The 22209-nt window shown below is 37.5% G+C and overlaps 1 pseudogene; it reads right to left on the bottom strand.

Annotated features, from left to right (window-relative positions):
- Positions 1–17271: 17271 nt before the first annotated feature.
- Positions 17272–20005, bottom strand: LOC116142114 (annotated as a pseudogene).
- Positions 20006–22209: the final 2204 nt, after the last annotated feature.

The following is a 22209-nucleotide window of genomic DNA, read 5'->3' as shown; positions in this document are numbered from 1 at the left end:
CTTAAACTCGTGTTTTATGTTCTCACCAGGTGCTACATACAGAATCCGTGATGTGCTGGACTGTAAATGTGGCAATCCCCCTTCTTTATGAGTGTGGCTATCGGATATTATGGACAACTAGTCATGTCAGGCATTATCGTACGTAACTGCTGAAAAAAACCAAGTCAGGACTCGTCATCTCAGAGGTCAAACCACACACCAGCAAACAGGTATGTGTGATCTCGATGTCTGGTGCGTGGCCCACCAATAATGTAACTAAAGACTTCCCGTCAGAAGAAACATCAACCAGCCAACACCTTTCTCAGTTTTACAAAACCTTATAGCAGACCAGAGCAACAAAAAAATATTTAAACATATATTCCTGTCCCACTGTCAAAGCGTGCTTGTAACTGGTTTGTCAACTCAAGAAGACCGGTAAGTTTAATATGCGTGCCCGTGCTCCAGCGTTGCCCCACAAAGTCTATGCATGTGGTGTTCCCTTTCAAGCATTCCAGTAATAACAAGCAAATTCCCACCTCCCCTGTGCGCACAAGTCTCCTGCAATGTGTTAGGAGATGGAACCTTTCCCTCGCACGAACCGAATTGACACCAATATCCAATAAACATCACCGGTTGCTTGTCGCCATGCCCTAAATTGAAAATATGTCCCAAACACATGTGGCTCACGGGGTCTATGTTGCTCAAGCCCCAAGAACTTTTCCGAACTACGCACCCAACATCCAATAAACACCCACAAACTTGCAGTCGGTCACGCATGCACCGTCAAGCCCATGAATTGACTTTGTGTTTGAACTCAAAATTACCTTTAACAGCAAAAAAGTTTAGCTTTATCACCACTTCTCTTTGTTGTCAAATAAAGTACCCGTATGGCCCAACTTGATCCATCTGTAAAGGAAATGGCTGATCCACTACTACCTCAATTGCCCCTTTGAACCTGCATAAACGACCATAGTGTTCTCTTCCTCACAATCTAGCTTTCGCCTTAACTGCATTAAAAGGAATCTCTACATCTGTGGGAACATCTACTGGGTTCCTCCTCCTCAACATTTCATTCTGCCCCCATCACGAACCTCTTCTATAGTGTTCCTCCTAACACCCCAATTCACCGTTCTCTTGATTTTTCAGCTAACAAATCAATGGCCTCGTCGGTTCAAATTAAAAACCAGGAAATCTCCGCCTAATCTCGGTATTCCCCTTCGTGGAACCAACTTTCAACGGTTTTTTTTTCACATAAGAAAACCTTACAATCGGCCTCCTGAACAACATGGCCATATTCAATCAAATAACTTCACACTTTCATCGACTCTTAATTATTAGCAGACGGTACTCTCAATTTCAGGGGCTCTGCTTAAAACATACGTCCAACAATCATACGCGAGCAACTAAACACTTACATCTTCTTAATTATTCATTTAATACCTCATCAAAACTAACTTGTGCTCCACAGCCCATTGGTAATACCTTCGTGCTCGCCCAATCAAGCCCACTACTGTCCGCCTTCCTCACACCCCTAGCCCAAAATACGAACACCCCAAAAAACTTGTCCCAGGATACTCAGAGCCCACTACTGTCAGCAAGAAAACACTATTCTTAACTGCTGTACTAAGGGTTCAAGATTAAAAAGATATCCTGCACATTTGCAATTTGGTCTGGTATCGTTCGCCTAAGCGCTCATTGGTTATTATCCGGATCGCTAAGCGCATACCTTGATTCGCTTACGCGATCTAAGCCATTTACTGATCCGCTTACGCGTATTCTGATCCTTAGTCACTCGTAACCGACCTCCTTACCCAGATCGCCTTCCGACGAGTCGTATGCACATGACCTGATGCTGTAAGCGATCTATCTGCTGCACTACCCAGACCTACCGATCGCTTAAGCGATCCACCGCATTCCGCTTAGCGCCTCCATTACCCGAACACATTAGTTCCAGCCATTCTCTCCACCTACCCTCGATCATATTACCAGAACAAATTGTCCACAACTTCACTCAATTTCCACTTCATTCCATCCCCCACCCCAACCCCCTACCCCCTAACTAACAATCTACCCCCCACCCCTCCATTATTCCATCTTTGTCCCTTCTCTAAAATGTACCCCCATGGAGCTCCCCTCTTCGCCACACTGTCAGGAGGGAGAGGCGGGGCATTGCCGGGCCGATGTTCCTGGGGAGGAAGCAGCGTGTAACTGGCGTCGCTCTTCCCAGGACCCCAGCAGCCTAGTATGGATTTTCTGCGCCGCCGCCGATTTACATGGTCAAGTCGGCCCCCGCCGCGCTGCAGAGGCTACAGCCGAAGATTGTAGGACCGCCGCCCACGCAGCCGAGCCGACGCTGCGAGGTAGAGATGCCTGTTACATGGCGAGGCAAGAAGAAGTTGTTTGGTGTTTGGTGCACCCCTTTCGGTTTGTGCGAACTTCTAGTGTTATATATGTTTTGCACAGATTACCCATACTTTCATTCATTCTCATTCCGCCACTCATCCCCCTACTCAATCCTTGGTATTAGTTCCCTTTTTCCAACTTGATGGTTTTTTTACGTACCTGTAAACCACCTCAAATGTTTTTATACAACTCCCCGAGGGTTTTGTGCGATGTTTTTCGAGTCCGAAGGTATATGCTCAAAAGGCAGCATTATACTTTTAAATGCTATGTTGGCAAAATTCCAACAACCTTGAACGGTTTTAAAATCCAATTAGGGCCAATATATCTCTTTCTTATCAAAATCTACTGATGTTTCCCCCCCCGAAACGTGAATGGGCCTTGCAAATGGTAAATCACGAGCAGAAGGGGGGTTTAGATTTTGCAGGGGTTTCTACTAAACGCCACAAATTTTCTCCCGTGATCAAAAAAAACAATTCTTTAGAAGTATTCCCAACGTTTACCGGGTGGTTAATCCTAATCATACGATTTCATAACTCATGCTATTGAACTTGGTATTTAATTAAATCATATATAAAACTTTTCTTTTTTCTAGGTTTGTTCTTCAAACTTTTAAATATTACCAAAATCGATATTATTACTAAGCGTGAAACATTCCACTCTTCCGAACACCCAATCCCTTCTGCAAAGTCCTAGCATGGATACTTTCTGCAGATGCTAGTTACCAAATGGCCCTTCTCCTTTACATTAGGCTCAGACGTTCGAAAATTTCCGTAATCAAGATTCGAACTTCGATGATTCTTTCTTCGCCCACAACACTCGGCTTCATGTCTTGTAGCAAACAACTAGGCCATAGCCCTTTCTAATTAAAACACTTCCTTTATCCGCTCAATTTTATGTTGTGTCTAGACAATGTGCATCGAGTGTGCGCCGAGGCAGCCCCGGAAGATTCGAGTTCATCAGCGGAACTATACTCAAGAATAGATGAATCACTTGAGATCGCGAAAACTTTAGTGCTATAAGACTTTCTTGCCATTTTTCAAAGCCGCTATCTGCGAGGGGGCGCATTACGAACACTGAGCCCCCCCACACCCCCACCCCTTATCACCACTTTTACCACATTTTATTAATCCACCCCCCCCACCCAACCAACCCACACCCCCCCCCCCCCACCCCCCCCCCCCCAACCCACCTACCCAAACAAACCCCAATCTGCCCCTTTCCCGTTTGCTGCATATTCTTATTCCTTCTCTCCACTGTGTTCGGGATGGCCTTTCATGGCCTCTGCGTTTTCTTTCTCTCGCTTTATCAACTTTCATCGTCTCGTTCATTGCCTTTGTTTTGTGTCTTTTGATAACCACACATTCTGCGTCCTGCATTCTTCTATGTTCTAATCCCCACTCTCCAGCACGAACCTCCTCAGCAGCCCCCACTTCTTTCCAACGGAATCCCTGCATTTCAGTTCACCATAAACATAAGCTTTCCCCTTGATTTACCATTTGTTCCACCCTGTTATGTCAATCGAGGCATGCCCACCCGACTAACACTTTTTCCCCGTTACCATCAACCGTGACTTAATCCCCCTCACCCCCCCCAAGCCTCTTACTTCCCTCCTTTCTCCAAACTATTTACTTCCGTGCAAAACATTTCCCTTTAAAAGCCTAACACCGAATTCCTTAACGTAAGGCCGACCACCACGCAGTCTGTTGTGTGATTTTGGGCTCCGACCCAACCGTCCGGTAGCCCCGGCCCTCGTAGATCGCCTCGTCGGCTCTCTCAATTGTGATGGAATCTGCGTCGCTACACCCTAAACCCATCCTCCTTAACCTCGTCGTCACCCCTCCACATAAGTTGTCGCCACCAGACCTAAAGGAATACAGATTATCTCAAACTGTCTATGGGACAGGATGAATGCACCGTAGAAGCCATAATTTGCCGTTCTTTTCGCCTCCTCGCGCGCGCAGAGTCACTACAATCCCCCGCATTTCTAATGCTGCCACAATCGCTCGATGGCACTCCCAGATTGCTCTAATTCCCCTTTGGTGTCACTGTCTCGGAAGTCAACTCATATTCCCCCACTAGTACTGCGCAAAGGGCCCGTCTGAACCGTTTCAATGGCCTTGCGTTGTCCTGGGAGGGACACCGTTCGATTCACCAAGCCTTTGATGAGTTTCCAGGTTCTTTTTTTTGTTTGCTGTTCCCTGTGAGAAAACATGCCCTGGCGGCACCAGTTCATACTGGTCGCAGGGGGAATCCTTGCCGGTCGTGCACTTAGTCCAGATTTGTGATAGATGTATTCTTATCTGAAACTTATACGAAACATAATTCATCAGATCATCGGTCCCTTAAACCTCTCAAGTACTCTGCTACGAAGATATATTAAGAAAGAATATATACAAATACTCAGAAAACCGTTAATCCCAGAGCATGGGGATTACTGAAATATGCATTTCCGAAAATAGGAAAGTGAAACCAATTAGATCTTTTGTGAAATAGATTGGTACTGTAATCGTCATGATCTACCATGTACAGACGAAAAACCCATCTCGATTATCCCCTCGAGAATTTTCTGAAGCATCAATAGAATCATGAAGCGTCTAAGTGAAAAAACATAATCATATGACGATATGGATATTCATTTCAATCCAATAGACAGTAACAATGATAATGGTACGTTAATTTTAGTCAAGCAAGCATACAGATGATATTTTCATTTCTCCTCAAACATTTCCAGAACAAAACATTTTTTCAATTTCCACAAGCATGAGATGCAAGGCCATTGCGTTTAGGACCACAAAATCAATCAGTGCTCTAATGGTCCCATCTTTCTGATTCGGATTTTCATCTTGTGTGGCACAAATAGTAAAAGGATTTTCTGCTCGAATTGAGAATCAATAGGTACAGAAAAACAAAGATGTAATAGTTGCACTGTGAGTATTCAATGTTATTTTAGCCCAAGAATAGACCACCAGCGCATCTACTTGTTTCATGGATCTTGTTACATGTATACCAGGTCATTTGTAACATAAAAAAGGAACTTGATCGCAATTAATGGACTTAAATTTCTCGAAATCTTGGGGTAAAGGTATTGAGGCTATCCTATCACAAATTGGATGAAATAAGTGTCCCAAGAAACATATTAGAACTATACCTTTGTGACTTAAAATGGGTAGAACTTGACATATCTTCAGAAGAAGATTACAAGAAGGGTACTGATATATCTTTTTTTGTCCCAAAAAGGTATTGTTTGTATAAATTGGTTTAAAGAAACATACATAGGAAAAACCTTCGGTTTTATTTATAGAACGAAGAGAGTTTTGTAAATTATTGTGCTATTACTACAGTTAACAGAACTGTAACCCAGGAACAAACCATACTTAGGTAATTTCTCTAACTCCATTATTTGACTTCCTTCTATCTTCCACTTCCCTGGATTTTGAATTTGCTCGAAGGAACACACAGTGGTCTAAGGGATCCTTGCATTGCAAATGGTTCTCCACCTTCCAGCTGAATGTTATCACTAGTTATTAGGCAGCAAGTGTGGCGTCTAGACTCCGCTAAGTCGATTACTACTTTGCGCTGCCATGTACCTCAGAGTAAGCTAAGAAGTAATAATGGAACAACGTCAGTAGACTGCATGACACGCGAACACACAGAACACAAGATAAAACTAATTCCACTTAGCCTACCAGTGTTCTCCAGAGAGCCCCATGACTCAGCAGAATCCTTCTCTCTTTTGGCTTCGGATTTGATTTGTCAATGCTTATCTTCTTCCCAACAAACATTATGCTTTTTTCTTTCTTTGCCTCACACAGTGTGTGCATCACGCAAAAGTCCACATATGAGCCAGACCTTCAAATCGATACAGAGGATATATAAATATTTTGCAGGTACTATGATGACTATAGTAGGCAAGCGCGACATATGGTAAATTGTATGGGACTAGTTGGTCCTCACTAGACATATCACTGCTATAAAATTAAAAATAGATGCTCTAGACGCTTAGACTCGTCTTACTTAGAAAATTAAGCAATTTTACCATAATTAGGAATTGCACGTCTGCATGTTTATTGAGATCGATACTCGTTCTTTGGAAAGACATTCATCTTAAAACCAAAAGCGTAAGAACTAAATGATTATTGACAGTCAATAGAGGAAAAAGTCAAATTGAAGTTTCAGTGAGCACCCTTGAGCAATTTGACCAAAGGATACACTGCATATTTTAGCAGTTTTAATCTCCCTAAGCATCAGCTGTTGATCTCCGATCTCATACTAAAATTGTTTTCTTAGGGCTATTTTGTGGCATAGTCCACATAGGCTACATATGTTGAATCTAAGGTCTAGCAATGTTAAATAGGATTTGAATGTTAAGATTGATGTGCACCTGGAGAGGTCCAGTGGATAGCTTGCCCTTTTTCATTTGAAGCATAACAGCCAAAGAACATGACCAATAACATGAAATGAGCGAACTAGCTGTCATACCCTTGACTTTCAGTGAACTTTCCTGCAAATTCGAAAGCCATTCAACCCACAACATCGACCAAGAATTTTTTTCTAGATCTTTCAGAAGTTGCCTGATAAAAATTTGAAAAAACCTCGAATTATCTCTCTGTATTTGCATATCAGCATTAAAAAGAATAAAAAGCAAATCTATGACGGGGCGAGAGAATCACTTACTTGACCCTGGAGTTAAGGTTTGATAAAAATGCAGTACACTGTCAGGTATACTTTGGCTTTCCAGTGGGGAGTCTTTGATGTGCGGGTCATTTGGATGCTTTCAAACTTGGGTTTTGTGATACTTCTTTTATTCAGCTAAGTTCTTTGCTCGTCCCTTTTTCTTTCCCATTGCACTTGTTGGGTTTGGGCCAGTATTTCTTCTGACGCTTAGCTGGAGAATGATCGTTTCAGTCATGTCGAATCTGTTTCCTCTTCCTAAACACTTTTCTTATGTGATTCTCTTTCTGATATATTAGTTCAGGAACAGATTTGGCTCCTACTGTAACCTAAACAATTGCAGCTCTTCACAAGCGAGGGGTAACCTGAGAAGGGAAAAAAGACAAGCAGCTTTACGCATTGAGTAAAATAGCAAGGATTGCATACATTAATACATACTAGCATGTGATCATAATTCAGTACATTTTAACATGTTACGTAACAACTTGAATTAAAAGCGAATTGATAAATTAAGCATCCAACAACAACACTTCAAGGATAACACATCTCGTGCGGCTGACACCCAGGTATGCCACTTAAAAAAATAGATTAACTACATTAGAGCACACTGCTAGTTTAGTCTTATCGATTTGAACTAAAAAGAATATATATTGAGAAACAGAAACATGTTAAACACTATATAAATCAAGATTATCAGGCCTAGATATTGAGATATCAAGAATGAAGTTAATTAGTTGCAACATACCATGTCCAGTAAACTGATCAGCTTGAATAGATGAACTTGAGGCTACCATTTTGTCGTAGTTGAAGTAAGAACCATTCCACAATTCCTCATACAACTTTTGCTTACTGAAATTTACACCAAAAATAATCCTCAAACCTTAAGATTCTACACATGTGCAAATCCAAACACAACCTAATGCTGCCACTCCATATATGTACCTAAATAGAGATTACGTATCGTATGCTGATCAGGAAAGCTATCATTTCAATCATCCCCATCACCATCCTTTCAAATTCGAACAGATAAAAGTGTTTATGAACCTTCTGCTTACCTAACCATATAGAGCATTTGCACGGAGAACTTTTGCAGGATTCTGCTCCGAAAAAAAGTTTAACACTCGCTAAAGTTTTATCAGTAAACATAATTTCGCTTTTGGACGTGGAAATTGAGGAAGCTCGTTCAAACATACAATAATTTTTCGGCCTTCATTAGTAACTGCATGACTAAGGACATTGTAATTCAGTCGGCTTCACATTTCTCGCCCATCTTATGAAGGAGTTCCACAACTTTTGGCTTCAACTATTCTGAGGAAACCAAACATAAGCGTAGTAGTAACTACATTCTCAGCATTTCTCCATTATAACAACAACTCATTGCCATGTTCTAGTGTCCATTTACACAGCCCATTGATCAATGCGTATATGTTACAAAGTCTGCACCCAGGTTTCCATGAGAACAAAATTTCTGAAATAGGTCCCAAGCAGTTACCAACCTCTCTGTTTTTTGCTAAACATAATCCTCAATGAGGGAACTCAAACCCTTCAATGCTGACTGCAAACTTATTATTTACAAGAGCATTTACTTCCAATGCTTCCAAAACACATCCGCTTCTTGCAAAGTCCATTAATGAAAAGTAGATGTCCGAGAATTAGGAAAAGCATTGTTAAGTCGCATCTCACCAACTAAATTCCGTGCATCTTTCACACTTAGCTATAAGAAAAAAGCAGTTAACAAGGTGTTATGTAATCACATCAGGCTAATTCCTTTTGAAATCATCTCTCGATAAAGACTAAGAGCTTCATTGACTTCTATTCTTGCAATACACTTGATAAAGTATTGGAGCAAACAACATGAGCATTATAAATAGAATCAAACAACTCCTTGCATCAACCATTCTTATCTGCCAAGCAATACCGTTTATTAAAGGTGTAAGTAACAATGTAGGAAACACACCCTCTGAATCAATATTCCAACAATAGTTGTCTAGCCTTCTCAACCAGTCCAGCCTTACAAAGCCCATCAATTATAGTACTTAAAAGTAACAACACTTGGCCTACAAATAACACCAAATCTTTATTCCCATTAACCATCTCTTCATGGAACTATGGCAACACTATTTTCCCTGTTTTACACAATCACACAATAAAGGTTGCAAGTGATCACATCAGCCCTACAACCAACAGCAACCATTTCTTAACAATTCCATTGATTCCATATCTTTCTCTCTACAACACAGACCTTTAATCAAAAATTAAAAGTCAGGTATTGGGCTAAACCCAACTCAAAATGGCCCCAAAAACCGCTACCATCAGAAACCCTCACAATACTAGCAACGCAATTGATCAAAATATCAAAGACATTAAATCTGGAGACAACCAGTCGAATTCAACAGCTATATAGCGATAACTCATTAATAATGCTCTTCTTCAGCTAATGCCTAAAAGAGTAGTGAATGATGAAATTGGAGAAAGGGTTCGAATTAAAATGTAAATAAAAAAAGTGACAATGCTATTCAGAGTAAAGCTACTGATCGGCAATTTTCTTCGAGGAATTAGCAAGTGAGGCTCGTTCAGGGGGTTTTGAAAGAATACAAACTTCAATTTGGAGCTTGAAGATGTGAGTGTGTAGTGAGCTAACAAAAATAAAACATTAACTTTCGGAGATGGTTTTGAGAGATGAAGACGAACGAAATGGGGGATCTGAATCTCAAGCCATGTATGAAGAGTGTTGTTTTTGTGGGTCGTTTTTTCCGAAGTAAGGTCATTGCAAAAGGCAAATGCATAAAGAGAAATGTTTTGACAAATTTCACAACAAACCTTTAAGGTTTTCAAAATTGCAAACATGTCAGGATCGATTTCTATTCAAACACCTATATGAATTTTTCGAAAATTGAAGGTATAAAATGTAAATCCCCGTTCAGGTGTTTTGGGTTGAGTTGGGTTTCTACTAAATCCAAAATTATTTCCAGTGATCAAACCAAACCAATTATATAAGTATTCAATTTCCTTTTTTTAATAAAATTATAGATTTAAATAAATCATGCTATGAATTTGTAAATATTAAATGATATATAATTTTTTTTTTCTATTTGTTCTTCAAAATTTTTAAATATACCAAAAGCTATTATTTACTAAAGTATGAAACATTTCCACTTTTCCGAAAACACATCATTTGCAAAGTCTATCAATGGAAAATGCAAGTAACAAATTGTCATTATAATACATTAGACTATTCCTTCTAAAATCTTTCTTGATAAAGATAAGAACCTCGTTGACTTCTTTATTCTTGCAACCATCTGATTAAAGTATTGCACGAGAAACAATTAGTCCATATCCCTTTCTAGTTAAACTATTCTTTAAAAGATCAGTTTTAATGTTGTTTATTGGAAACTATTATTAGAGGTGCGCCTCGAGGCGAGAAGTTGGATTTGAAGTTCATCAGAGACTATACTTCCAAATAATGAGGAAGAAATTAAAAGAGAGAAAAAATTTATAGCCATAAGACTTTTTTATCTAATTTTTAGCATCATATTTGCGAGAGAATTAATGAAATATGAGACAGAATCTTGAACTTTCTCTCAATCTTTTGACATGCTATTCTTGCAATAATTTCTCTTATTCAATGGTAGTGGATGGATCATTATGTATTTATTAACATTCGTTTGTTTTTATTGATTAAATTTTCCATCTTCTCCTCTTTGTTTTTATGTTAATCCTATGAACCACAAATTTTAGAGATAATTTTAATAATGTTTAATCACGATACTAAGAAGCAAGTTAATTTCAAAGGAATCATGAATTTTAATGTAAACATTTATAATCAATGTTTGCTTATGATTAAAATTTTACGTCAATCGAGAGAACATAACTACTTTTATAACTTCAATAATGCTTAATCAAAATGATTACTATTAATTTAATCTCTTATTAAAAATATATTTAGTGCAAAACATTTAACTTTAAAATGCAAAACTGATACTTATATTAAAAGAAGAAAGACCAAAGAAATTTTGTGTGTGATTTTGTCGAGCCGAAAGTCTCGGTAGCCCGAAAATCAGTAGATCGACGTGATCTCAAGGTCATGAATCTTGAAGTCGAATCAAATAACCGTCGCTACCATCCAATAAAGTTGTGCGACAGACTAAGGGATTAAGCTTATCTCGAACATCTGGGAGGGATAAGAACGAATCAATATTTGCGGATCCTAGCGCGCATCACTAAAATCACGAAATTGCCTTGCCAAGTCTGATGGCAATCCCAGATTTCTCCTAATTCCTTTGGTGTAAACTTGTATAAATAACCCTTCCAAAATGAGAAAGGGTTAGCAAAAAGTCCAAATATGAGGACTCATGGGGGTGAAGTTGAGAACACAAGTGATTCAGGAGGCACATGGGAAAAGCCCATGGGGGAACAAGTAATAATGGTCCAGGGGATATCTGCACTAGTGACTTAGTACAAAAGAAACGAAAAAGAAACCTAATTCATAGATCACTTAAACCCTCTCAAGTACTGCTTAAATAAGAAAGATATTACAAATACCATGAAATACGTTTAATCCATTCATGGGGATTATGTAAATATTCCATTCCGAAATAGAAAAGTGAAACAATTAGATCTTTTTTGAAGATTGTACTAATTCATGATCTAAACAGTACAAAGCGAAAACCCCATTCTCGATTCTCAGAAATTTTATGAAAGCATCCAATAGAATCATGAAGAGTCTAAGTGAAACAAACATAATCATAGAGATTGTATTCATTCAAATAGACAGTAAAAATGAAATATGTGTACAAATTTTAATCAAGCAAGGCATAAGATGATATTCTTCATATCTCCTCAAACATTTTCCAGAACAACGACATTTTTCACATTTTCCACAAGCATGAGATGCAAGGCCATTGCTGTTTTCAGTACACGAACTCAATAGTGCTCTAGTGGTCCATTTCTGCATTAGGATTTTCATCTATGACAAATAGTAAAATGGATTCTCCGCTAGAATAGAACAATAGGTACAGAAAAGCAAAAGAACCTAACAGTGCACTGATGGTATTCAATGTATTTAGAACAAGAATAGAACCACCACCCAAATAGTTTTCATGATCGTTGGCTCTATAACATTGGTCATTGTCACTAAAAAGGAACTTGATCGCCATTAATTGACTAAATTTCTCTAAATCTTGGGGTAGGGATTGAGGCTATCCTCATCACAAATTGGATGAAATAAGTGTTCCAAGGAAACATATTAGAACTTACCCTTTGAATAAAATGGGTATGAACTTGACATATTGGAAGAAAATTTACAAGAAGGGTATGATATATTTTTTGTCCTCAAACAGGTATCGTTTGTCATAATTGTGTTTACAGAAACATAAGGCAAAACCTTATGGTTTTTATAAGAAAAGAGAAGTTGTCAATATTGTGGATTCTAGTTAACAGTAACTGTATACCTCAGGAACAAACCTCACTTTAAGGATAATTCTCTGAAACTTATTTGACTTCGGTTCCCATCTTCCACTTCCCGTTTTGAATTTGTCGAAGGGCACCAAGTGGTCTGACGTTCTTGGCATTGCAAATGTGTTCCTCCCTTCAGTGAATGTTACACTACGTTTATTAGCAGCAGAGTGTGGCGCTCTAGACTCCCCGAAAGTCTGATTACTACTTTGCGCTGCCATTTAACAGAGGAGTAAGAAATGAAATGTAGAAGAATAACAAACGTCTATAGACTGTTTGGACACAAACAAACACACAACAAGTAATAACAAAGATAAAAATATTACCTTAGCCACCATGTTCTCCAGAGGCCCATGACAGCAGAATCCTTTCTCTTTTCTTCGATTTGATCTTGCAATGCTTATCTTCTTCCCAAGAAACATGTTTGTTTTCCTACAGCTGCAACAAGGTGTGCATCATCGGCAAAATCCACATATGTCAAGCCTTCAAAAATCGATCAGAGGATATTATAAATTAGTTGCAACGGTCCCAGACATAGCTCTCTAGTTAAAGGAGCTGGAATATGGGTAATCTGTATGGACTATGTTGAGTCTCCTAAGCATATCACTTGCTATCAAATGAAAAATATATGCTCTTAGACAGTTAGACTCTTATACTTAGAAATTAAGCAATTTTACCATAATTATGGAATTCAATCTTCTGCAGGTTATTTGAGACGCATAATCGTTCTGGAAAGGACATCCATCTTAAAACCAAAAGCGTAAGAACTAAATGATTTATTGCAGCATGAAAGGAAGAAATCAAATTGAAGTTTCAGTGAGCACCTTGAGAAATTTTGATCAAAGAGATACACTGCATTTAGCCGTTTCAATCTCCCTAAAGCATCAGCCATGCTGTCTCCAGTCTCATTAAAATTAGTTTCTAGGGCTAATTTTGTGCTAGTCCACATTATGCATACATATGTGAGAAGTTTAAAGGTCAGCAATGTTAAATAGGATTTGACTGTAGATGATGTGCACGTGAAGGTCCAGTGGATAGCTTCCCTTTTCATTTGAAGCTAAAGCACAAAGAACATTGGACAAATAATGAATGAGAAAAAAACAGAGTCATACCCTTGACTTTCGGTGAACTTGTCCTGCAGAATTCGAACAGATTCAACCCCCACCAACATCGCTAAAGAAAATTTTTTCAGATCTTCAGAAGTTGCTGAAAAAAAATTTAAACCATCAGAATTATCTCTTGTATTGCCTATCCAGCATTAAAAAAGAAAAAGCAATTCTCTGAAGTGCGAGAGAATCTACTGCCTGAAGTTAAGGTTTGATAAAAATGCAGTACACTTGTCAGTGTATACCTTTGGCTCTTCAGTGGTGGAGTCTTTGATGTGCTGGTCATTTGGATGCTCTTCAAACTTGGTTTTGCTTTACTTCGTTTTCTTCAGTAAAGTTGTGGCTCGTCCCTTTTCTTTCCCATGCACTTTGTTTGGGTTTGGGCAGTATTTTTCTGCCGCTAGCTGAGACTGTCGTCAGTATGTTCGAATCGTTTTCTCTTTCCATTAACTTTTCTTATGTGACTTTCTTTCTGGATCTATTAGTTCAGGAACAGATTTGGTCCTCTGTAACCTAAATAATTGGCAGCTCTTCCAAGCGGGTGTAACCTGAGAAAGGGAACAAAAGACAAGCACTTACGCATTGAGTTAAAATAGCAAGGATGCATACATTCAATAAATACTAAGCAGATGTATCATAATTCAGTGACATCTTTAACAATGTTACGTAACAACTTGACTTAAAAGCTTAAATGATAGTAGCATCCAACAACCAACTTAAAATTAACACAATCTGCTGCGCTGAAAACCCCACAATCCACAACCATAAATATAACAAATACAAATACAAATTTATAATCTAAATAAGAGCCTATTGATATAAATTTTAAATAGTGTTTTATTTTCGAAAACACGGACTATAAGGGAATTTTATGAAAATATCGTTTTTATAAAATAAGTTGAAATGTTTTCAAAAACAATGTTTTTGCATATAATCCTAAAAATTAGTGTAAAATTGAAAACAAGAAAAATATCATTTCTGCGGTCTTTATAGAGTTTTAACTCAAAAACAATTTTTAATACCGAAATATTTTCAAATATTTTAAAATATGAGAATAAAAACTTTTAAAATTTTTAAATGTAACTAGTTTTTCAAAATTATTTTTGAATCAACAACAAACTGGCCCAAAATCCAATAGAGAGATTTTAAACACCAAGACTGTTGGACCACCTTGCTACAATACTATATTAGTTTAACTTAAACTAAAAATGTAAAAAGATAGGCATGATCCACCAGTAGTATTAAGCTCGACAAGAGAGAAGCAAAGAGTTATAATATGTTACAGAGGCACATAAACACAACTCATTTACAAGCACATCATTTGAGGTCATCAAAGACAAACTGCTAACGTGGCACATTTTAGTCAAAACACATATTGTACTAGATAAGGTGGGACATCGCACCAGCTAAAATATCATTAGTTAAACACTTCAATTGTTTTTTTAAAATCTATACAATTAATTCTCAATAGCAATGCAAATGATCAACACCATTAGACTGAAAAAAAGAAATACGTGATTAATTGGCACTTAAAACACAAATAAATTAAAACTGCAGCAGGAAGTGTACCTTCTGTGCAGCGTGGGTCAAAATTGCTCAAATGTTCGCCCGTATCCCCCTCAAACGCACCCAGTGGTTGGATATGTCTCCGATAAACTCTTTTTTGAGGAAAAGAATATATCACAAATCCAAAAGGCGAGTACAGTAACAATTGACGAGCAAGGCAAAATTTCAAGTGTCCCGTATTCCCCTGAAAAAACAACCAGTTGTGGGCCAATATGTCCGAATCACGCAATTTTTAGGAAAACGAATATATCAACAAATCCAAAAGGCAATACATAACAATTGAAGTAAGTCACCCTGGAGTTGTGGACCCAAAACAATATTTTCAATATCATAAAATCAAGAAGCAAGAATTGCTAGTAACTTTAGATGATGTAGTGAGATCATCAATGAAATCATATAATATGAATGGGAGCGGGAGCAGGAGCAGAGAGTTGGGAAACAATCCGATTAAATATAGTAAGGCCAATCAAGATAAGATGAAAATAACAAGGTTAACTTTATCAAACTGAACCCTAAATTGATCATAGAAAAGAGAGAACTTAGATGACTTTATGATAGGTCATATAAATTATTTACATCAATAAGTTCTATTTAACCTATATCATATTTTGACATGAAACCGGAAAGTAAAGCTTGAATTAAGAAACTTTTCTTCAAACATATTGGAAAAAATAAGCCAAGTGGAAAAAGATATTAGCCTATTGTGTTTCAAAAACTACTCTGCTGCCTATGGTTTAAATGTGATTGCTTCATATATGCCACAGTTTCATCAGAGTATCAGTAACTCTAAAGTTTGAAGTTAAAAAAATAAACGTCATGGATTTCAACTAGCATGGTGCCTAGAGATACTGTCATATATCATTTACGTATGATTTGGAAAAATTATTCAAAATCACATATTAAACCATTGTGATTCTGGTGCCCGAGTAACAGGTTGACCTATTACAAGGCTACTCTATAAAAATATTCTCAGCTGCAGAGCATGATTCTATATTAAGAGTTCAAAAGATCTCCATAAATTGCCCTCCTTGATAAACAACATTTTAACAACCTTGACTTAAGCCATTTGTCTGGTTTCAACTTCCATCAGCAACAAAAAGAGAATAAAGATAGAAATGTTTGCGTTGCAGATGACAAATATCAATTGATTAAATAAAGTTGCATTGTATACTACTAAAAGCAACAATTTTCCAAAAAAACAAAAAATGAGAAGGAAGGAGGGAAAAACTAGTTTAAAAACTTTCAAATTCAAGTCCTGTCCAGAAATCAATTTAGAATAATTGAAAGCAAGTAATGTAAAAGAATTATACCTCTAAACCTGTCCCACTAAATCTTTTACTGTAGCATCTTCTGTCGATAGACCTAGCTTCATTTAAATGTCCCAATTAAATTTCCATAGCTATATAACCTTGCTAGGCTTCCAACATTGACCCACTGCACATACAAATAGAAAGTTATATGGAAAAAATACAAAGATGAATCATAAATCAATCATATTGAACTATACAGGATAAGAAAGAGAAAAAGATGAATGGGCCAAACCAGGCTCTCCCAAAATCACCAAGCTGCAGATTGATCTTTTCCCAAATTTAGCTCCAAATGAGCCTAATAAGCGTACAAATGCAACAAACCATTTGTATTCTTCATCTGTTGAGATAAGTAATCAGACGCCCATTAAAAGGAAGAAACTTCACATTAAGTATTCAAGTATATATAATACATCCAATCATACAAGGCCTGCAATTTCGATGGTACACTAAAGAGACATCAGGCTAATTGTTTATAAACACAAATATTGAAAACAGCCATTAAACAACAACAATGTACCAGTTAAATATGACATGCAAATTTTATAAATTCACAGATCCATAAAAATATCTTCCATGCATGCAACTCCAATGCTGAATGAGAAATTTTTTAGTAAAGGACACTATTCCATGACAAAACAATTAACAAAGGTAACAATCTAGCAATTAGCAAAAGCCATCTTGGAATATCGAGAGTTATGCACTGTAACTTCTACATAAAGTGGTCATAATGGTACTATAACAGCAGACTAAATGAAGTAAATTAAAAGACTTTTCTTCAGAGTCTAAGGGTAGAAGCACTTGACACACATTCGTAAGAGATCTATGCCTGGACCCTGAAGGAGTAGACTAGCTACAAGGTCCACATTTTCTTCATCTAAAATTCACCATGAATAGAGCATGTACAAATGTCTTTGAGAAGCTTCAAGTTCTTGACATCGAGTAAAAACAATTTTAACGAGGAAATATGAACAGTATACATATGCGAAACTGAAATGTTTCCCTTATCAATGAAAAATTCAATGCATCCTCTTCTGCTCCAGGCAAAAGGATTCTTCATCTCAAACCATCCACTCGAGCGAGGAATAAGTTTAGTTACTGAAACAAAGAGGATCCAATTAACAAAGATCTTTAATGCATAAAACGTAGATGAAGCAATTACAAATTACAAAGTGTAGTAAGTCAAGCCTGCAAATTAGAGAAAAGATATCTTTACCTCCTCAATGGTCGAAAAAGTGCATAGAAGGGACATCTCAAAGACCTAAATATGATATAAAAATCTTTTTAAACAACAGTAAACCTCTATATTTGTGAAAGGAGCAAAATGAAATTCCAACACTAAAGTTTGTGAAACTTCATTGCTCTTGAGCTACTTTTAACAATCTCTCATAATTCTCAAGAGATGAAGGGTAACAACTGAAACTTACAATAGATATCTCTTTCTCAGGTGCACGGCAACGTTCCAAAGCAAACAAAGATCGAACCCAAAGATCACCAACCCAAGGAAAATTTTTCCTAGCCCTGGAATGAACATCTTGCACAATATTTCATACCTGAAGGAAAAAGAGATGATTAATTGCTAAAATTACAAATACCTGGAACATGAAGAATTGAAAAGATAAAATATGAGTGAAACCGTCAACGTTTTATCCAAATAGCAAGCATAACCAAGCTAGAGATCACTTGATACAGGAAACTCGGTAATAGCATGTTCATAGAGAACTTGAACACGGGCTGGATCTCCAGAAGACTTTTCAAACTTCAAGTAGATCTGCAAAAATTTCAAATTAAAATAATAGCATTAACACTTTAACGATGGACCAAAAAAAAAAAAAAAGGTAACTCATTGCCACATTGCAAGTTCTTAGACAACCCCCCACCCTCAGGAAAAGAAGAAGAAGAAGAGAAGATCTAAAGTTTACATAAACTGATTACTAATATTACAAGCAAGAAAGACCATAAGAAATTGAAATTATAATGAAATTTCAATAGCAACTTTGTTGATAAACAACTTGACCTAAAAGCTTAAGCTTGAAAAGGTAAGGGCACAACAATGATATTCAGCTTTGTAACAGGCAAGTTCACATGTTACATAAACCAAGCCCATTTTCAGACAGAAAGACCAACCCAAATATAGCAGGATGTAATAAATGGGAGACTCAAATCATGACCTCTACACTTTAATATCAAGTTATCATATCAAGCCCATATCAAGTTACCATTAACCTAAACTTTAAGAACTGAGCATTATCATTTAGCTGTCTAAAACAATATCTGATAGCAAATGCCATATACTGTGAATTGTTGAAATTTTTTGGAGTCAGATATATCCAGCCTTGCAATCTGTTCTTCAAAATCAGCTCGAGCATTATACATCTCCAATGCCTTTTGGTACACTGAGGCAACAGTAGAAGGAATCCCATCTAAATCACCTGATTCAATATCTAGAGCAGTCCCCAGTTCCACCTCCCAAGACTTGTAGGCAAGAAGGATTGACCTTAAGTTAGCAAGGGGAATAGACAACTGACGGTGAAATATACTTCGAATGCGCTGAACCTGTTTTTCTTTTTCCTGCAAAAGAGCAATAATTTTCCAAATGTAAATTTTGAAAACAGATACTTTTTCTTGGTATATAACACTTCATAGGGAAATGAAAGAACAAAATTTATGAACTATACATAGATGACAAAAAGAAGAAAAGAAGTTTCTAAAATAAACAGGGCATGCAACTTGAGCCATGGTTCTAGGAAATATAAAGGAAGACCCACAAGAGCATTATTAACCATAATACCAAACCAGTAGGATGGAATAAGACTTTAAATAATCAAGTAAATAGATTAATAGAATGCATCCCCTTCAGGCACATTTTCTAAAAAGTTTCTAATGTATATATTATAAATTCTCACCTTAATGCTGATCTCATCTATGGTATGGAGAATGGCTTGCTCAAATTCCCTGTATGCTTCCCATATTTTACTGCCTTCAGCAACATGCAAACCAGCAGCAATTATAGCATCCTTACTTCAACCATCATGTGAAAATTCATGTACAGATGGATCATATTCTTGCATAAATCTTAAGCAGTCAAACCAAAGTGAGATAGACTGCATCAGAACAAGTTCTAGTCATTCAATTTTATAGAATTACTTAGATAAAGGAACTCTAAAGAATGAAATTAATGTTTTTATTCCCTGATTCCACATATATGCAAAATCTGACTAAAAGTAGCAAGAACTTAATTTTCCACAAAAAGTAGGGAAAAAGATTACAACATGCAATTAAAACTTCCAAAATGCATTGCGACTTACATTAGAGACACCTGCTAAGTTCTAGTCTTATCAGATTTGAACTAAAAAAGAATATATATTGAGAAACAGAAACATGTGAAACACTATAAATAAATCAAGATTTATCAGGCCTAGATATTTAAGAATATCAATGAATGAAGTTAATTAGTTGCAACATACCATCGTCCAGTAAACTGATCAGCTTGAATAGATGAACTTGAGCAGCTACCATTATTGTCGTAGTTGAAGTAAGAACCATTCCATAATTCCTCATATACAACTTTTGCTTACTGAAATTTACACCAAAAATAATCCTCAAACCCTTAAGATCTACTACATGTGGTCCAGTAAACTGATTAGCTTAAATAGATGAACTTGAGCGGCTACCATTATTGTCGTAGTTGAAGTAAGAACCATTCCACAATTCCTCATATACAACTTTTGCTTACTGAAATTTACACCAAAAATAATCCTCAAACCCTTAAGATCTACTACATGTGCAAATCCAAACACAACCTATAATGCTGCCACCTCCAATATATGTACTTACAATATAGAGATTACGTATCGTATGCCTGATCAGGAAAGCTATCATTCTCAATCACCCTCATCACCATCCCTGTCAAATTCGAACAGATAAAAGTGTTTACTGAACCTTCTGCTTACCGTAACCAATATAGAGCATTTGGGCAACTGGACGAACTTTTGCAGGATTCTGCTCCGAAAAAAAGTTTAACACTCGCTAAAGTTTTATCATGTAAACATCAATTTCGCTTTTGGACTGGAAATTGAGGAAGCTCGTTCAAGCATCCCCTATAACGTTAACTGAGGGTTTATAATAAGAGGCGTGGGAAGAAGCACCAGGGAATCAATTATGAAAAAGGGAGCAACTAAAGTGTGAAGAGAAGAAAAAGGTGGAGTGGATAGGTGGCGACAGATGAGTGGCTGAGAGTTGAATTCTGTTAGGGAAGGAAATGAATAAAAAGGGAGCAGCAGAGTTTAAAAAGGCATCAAGAGAGAATTTAGTAAAAGGGAGGTAGTTGGCCCTCAAAGTCCAGCGTATTAGTTTCCATTTATTTTCATTGTTTGTTAATTGAATTATGGTGTTGAGATATAGTTTATCCATGAATGTAATTTTGAACTTTTCCATGGAATATATACAATGAGGTTCTGGATGTTTCAAGATGTTTACAATTAATCGTTTAATACTCTGATGTTGGTAATTTATGGATGGTTGAGTAGTAAAACGGAGTAGGTTCACATCAATTTGGTATCAGAGCAGGCGTGTGGGTAATGGTTGCAATGAGAATGGAATCTAGACTAGAAAATGTGGAAAGAGAAATGACAAAATTGGGGATTGACATGGGAACGATTCGTGAGTGCATGGTCGAGATACAAAGCTGGATGAGAAGAAAAGATGAAGAAGAAGCTGGGCGAGGTGAACCAACATCATCCCGGAACGTGAGAAATCAGGGTGGAGAAAACCAAAATGGAACTAGTGGATCGGGAAGTTCAAGACAGAATCAGAGTGAAGTGGGAGGACGTAAACTTGAGTTACCCATTTTTTGTGGGTGAAGATCCGTATGGGTGGATTTTTAGAATTGAGAGGTACTTCAGTCTAAATGGAATTCCATATGAAGGGAAACTCACAGTTGCAGCAGTATGTATGGAAGGGGAAGCCATTAGCTGGTATTAGTGAATGGAGGTCAGAGCACCGGTTAACTCGTGGCCATCGTTCAAACTCACCTTAATTCAGAGATTCAGTGGATCTCAAGAGAGTAACCCTTACGAGACTCTTATGGCCATGAAACAAACCAGTACAGTTGCAGAATTTAGACACAGGTTTGAGGCTGTAGCTACCTTGTTCGTGGAGGAGAAGGAAGAAATCTTGAATGCTGTATTTTTTAATGGACTTAGGGCAGAAATTCGGGCCGAATTAAGACTGATCCAACCCAACACACTTCTTCAGACCATAGAGAGAGCCCATAGAGTGGAGTAACATAACTGGGCTTTAGAGGAGGCAAAGAATGGCCCAACAAGAACCAATAGGTGGAATGGGCCTGGTCTCCATGTCAGGTCAAATAACCTTGGATCCAGAAGTTATAACCTGATTACAACCCGACCCGATTCACTCAAATCCCCAAACTCGACTGAATCCCTAAGAACAAATTCATTCTCAAATTCTTTCTCCAACTCGGGACCACGAAACGTAGAGAGTGATGCCATGGGTTCATTGGTGAATTCCTCTTCTCGTGAATACACATCTACAACCTTTAGGTCATTTGATAGAGCTTATCCATCGCGACGTGATTTTCCTTTTCGAAAAATGACAGAGGCTGAAATACAGCGAAAAAGGGTAGAGGGGTTGTGCTTCAAATGTGATGGGAAGTATTTCTTTGGTCATAAGTGTGGTGAGAAGCAGTTTCAAGTAATTCT

This window comes from Pistacia vera, unplaced genomic scaffold, assembly GCF_008641045.1.
Source record: "Pistacia vera cultivar Batoury unplaced genomic scaffold, PisVer_v2 Contig405, whole genome shotgun sequence".
NCBI classification, from domain to species: domain Eukaryota; kingdom Viridiplantae; phylum Streptophyta; class Magnoliopsida; order Sapindales; family Anacardiaceae; genus Pistacia; species Pistacia vera.
Note: the sequence above shows the minus strand (reverse complement) of the source record. Positions and strands in the feature narration are given on the sequence as shown.